This window comes from Melanerpes formicivorus, unplaced genomic scaffold (assembly GCF_026170545.1).
Source record: "Melanerpes formicivorus ecotype bairdi unplaced genomic scaffold, bMelFor1.0.p_v2 SCAF_1103, whole genome shotgun sequence".
NCBI lineage: Eukaryota > Metazoa > Chordata > Aves > Piciformes > Picidae > Melanerpes > Melanerpes formicivorus.
In genome coordinates, this window is record NW_027143455.1 from 18,774 (window position 1) to 22,500 (window position 3,727).

Here is a 3,727-nt window from a genome sequence, read left to right on the forward strand (position 1 = left end):
CCGGCATCCCGGGACGGCCCCGGGACGGCCCCGGTCGCCGGCCGGGTGACGTTCAGCGAAGCGGCTGCCGCCAGTCTTTGGGCCTCCCCCGTGCCGGGGCCGCGGGGCTTCGAGCCGGTCCGGCCGCGGCCGGGATCCCGGGCCGGACGATGGCTTCCCGGGCCGGTCGCCGGTCGCCTCCCGGGTGACGTTCACCGAAGCGGTTGACGGCTGTCTCCGAGCCCCCCCCCCCCCCCTCCGCCTCCGCTGCCGCTTCTGCCCGCACCTCCTTCACTGCCTCCCCCCGCCTCCCGCGAACGAGTCGCCGGATCCGTAGGGTGCCGGGAGCCCGAACGGCGAGCGGCTCCGGCTGCTGCCGGGACCGCGGGGATTCGAGCCGGTCCGGCCGCGGCCGGGACCCCGTGCCGGAAGCCGGCATCCCCGGACAGCCCCGGGACGGCCCCGGTCGCCGGCCGGGTGACGTTCACCGAAGCGGCTGCCGGCTGTCTTCGAGCCCCCCCCCCACTCCGCCTCCGCTGCCGCTTCTCCCCGCACCCCCTCCACTGCCTCCCCCCGCCGCCGGCGAACGAGTCGGCGGATCCATACCGTCCCGAGAGCCCGAGGCGGCGGCACCCAGTGCGGGTCCGGCCGAGGCCGGGACCCCGTGCCTGTCGCAGGCTTCCCGGGACGGCCCCGGAACGGCCGCGGTCGCCGGCCGGGTGACGTTCTCCGAAGCGGCTGCCGGCTGTCTTCGAGCCCCCCCCCCCCCTCCGCCTCCGCTGCCGCTTCTGCCCGCACCTCCTTCACTGCCTCCCCCCGCCGCCGGCGAACGAGTCGCCGGATCCGTAGGGTGCCGGGAGCCCGAACGGCGAGCGGCTCCGGCTGCTGCCGGGACCGCGGGGATTCGAGCCGCTCCGGCCGCGGCCGGGACCCCGTGCCGGATGCCGGCATCCCGGGACGGCCCCGGGACGGCCCCGGTCGCCGGCCGGGTGACGTTCAGCGAAGCGGCTGCCGCCAGTCTTTGGGCCTCCCCCGTGCCGGGGCCGCGGGGCTTCGAGTCGGTCCGGCCGCGGCTGGGGCCCCGTGCCTGTCGCAGGCTTCCCGGGACGGCCCCGGAACGGCCGCGGTCGCCGGCCGGGTGACGTTCACCGAGGCGACTGCCGGCTGTCTTCGAGCCCCCCCCCCCCCTGCCGGAGCCGCGGGGATACGAGCCGGTCCGGCCGCGGCCGGGACCCCCGTGCCGGAAGCCGGCATCCCGGGACGGCCCCGGGACGGCCCCGATCGCCTCCTGGGTGACGTTCACCGAAGCGGCTGCCGGCTGTCTTCGAGCCCCCCCCCCCTCCGCCTCCGCTGCCGCTTCTCCCCGCACCCCCTCCACTGCCTCCCCCCGCCGCCCGCGAACGAGTCGCCGGATCTGTAGGGGGCCGGGAGCCCGAGGCGGCGAGCGGCTCCGGCTGCTGCCGGGACCGCGAGGCTTCGAGCCGGTCCGGCCGCGGCCGGGATCTCGTGCCGAACGTCGTCTTCCCGGGACGGTCCCGGGAGGGCCCCAGTCTCCTCCCGGGTGACGTTCACCGAAGCGGCTGCCGGCTGTCTTCGAGCCCCCACCCCTGCCGTGGCCGCGGGGATTCGCCCCGGTCCGGCAGCTGACGGTTCCCTGTGTCGGACGCCGGCTTCCCGGGACTGCCCCGGGACAGCCCCGGTCGCCTCCCGGGTGACGTTCACCGAAGCTGCTGCCGCCTGTCTTTGTCCCCCCCCCCGTGCTCTCCCTCAGGCGGGAGGTAGACGTGCTCTCCCTCGGCGAGTAGACGTGCTCTCCCTCGGCGAGTAGACGTGCTCTCCCTCGGCGAGTAGACGTGCTCTCCCTCGGCGAGTAGACGTGCTCTCCCTGGGCGAGTAGACGTGCTCTCCCTGGGCGAGTAGACGTGCTCTCCCTGGGCGAGTAGACGTGCTCTCCCTCGGCGAGTAGACGTGCTCTCCCTGGGCGAGTAGACGTGCTCTCCCTGGGCGAGTAGACGTGCTCTCCCTGGGCGAGTAGACGTGCTCTCCCTGGGCGAGTAGACGTGCTCTCCCTCGGCGAGTAGACGTGCTCTCCCTCGGCGAGTAGACGTGCTCTCCCTCGGCGAGTAGACGTGCTCTCCCTCGGCGAGTAGACGTGCTCTCCCTCGGCGAGTAGACGTGCTCTCCCTCGGCGAGTAGACGTGCTCTCCGCGGAGATCGCGCTTGTCGCCAAGGGGTCGCTGTTGCGCTCTGCCTCCGCCTACGTCATCGTACAAGCCGGCGTGATTTCTGCGACCTGCCGCTGGGCGGAGGTCGGCTGGTTGTGCGCTCGCGGAGCTGACGGCCCTCCAGTTCCGTATATGAGGGAACGAGTGACGCCGAGCACTCCCAGGGCAGCGCTGCCGAGCGGCTGCTCCAAGCCACCCGCCAGGCGGCTGGGCAGGGGTCCGTCTGGCTTCTCGGTGGCTTTCGCCCGGGTCAGAGAGGGGACCCGCGGGGCCGAACAAAGGCGCGGCGGTTTGGAGCGGCCGCTGGCGCACCCTCAGCGGTGTTGGATGGGTTTCGCTCGTCCGTGAGCCGGAGCCCAGCCCGGGCTCGGCAACGAAAGCGGGGAAAAGAAAAAAAGTTGACGAGTGGCTGGCGCCGGCCACTGCCGAAGTGTGGAACCCCCGAAGCGAAGTTTGCCCGGTGGGGCACGGGGGCAGAGAAAGCCGGGGAGACGTGGTGCCGGCGTCGGTCCCACCAAGAATGGAAAGCAAGCCCGTCCAGGCACGGCGAGAGAGAGCCCGGTAAGGGGCAGAGAGAGTTCCCAGCACTGGACCCTCTTCACGGGGGTTCCCCCCCATGGCCAAAGCCGCAGCCCGCGGGGGCACGGCATCTAAGGGAAAAGCCAGCGGCGGTGACTGGCCACTCGTATGCTATGGAGCCCGGCATGGGGGGAGGAGGGCAAGCCGGTGCCCCAGCACGGCTTCCTCCTGGCTCCAGAGGGGCGCCCCGTGATGGAGATGTAACTCGGTGCAGCTTGAGGGAAAATGCAAGCCCACATTTCGGGGAGGCAGAGGTGCCCTGTGAGCCGGTGCGGCCCGGTGCAGCTTGCCCCCCCCCCCCCCCATCTCTGGAGGGCGCCCCGTTTGCTCCTCCGGCGTGTTGCCCGCACGCCGAGCCCCGTGCCTGCTGGCTGCTCCCGAGGGCGGTGGCGGGTGCGCGTGGCTGTGTCTGTCCCAGAAGAGCGAGGCCGTGGGGCCTCCGCTGGCTTCCTTTCCTTCTGTCCTTGTTGATCGATGAGGCCTTTCGGGTCGCGTCGGAAAGGGCCCCCGGCCGGCAGGGCAAGGGCGGTCTTCCTTTCCACTTCGCTTCCCGTCGCGTGTGAGGTGTCGTCCTCGTTCCCCCAGCCCCGAGCGGCTCGAGCGGGGGGGAGCCGTGGCGTTAGCGGCCCGGCGCGTGCCTTGCCGCATCCTCCCCTTTCCACCTCCCCCCCGGCGCTGGGGCAGGGTTCGGGGACCGGTCTACCGCAACCGGCTTTGTGACTGCTGCGTGGCCCCGTGAGTTTTCAGGTGTCCTAAAACGCGTGAGGCGCCGGTGTCGTCCTCGGTTCCGGGTACCCGCGGGTGCCGGCCGCGAGCAGCTGCGTGTGGCGGGGGTTGGCCGAGCCGAGAGCGAGGCGGCGGCGTCGCGAAAGTTAAAAGGGGCTAAAAGCGGCGCCGCGCGTGAGGCCTCACCTGCCCGGGTGGGGTCCCCGAGGGTTCCTCCC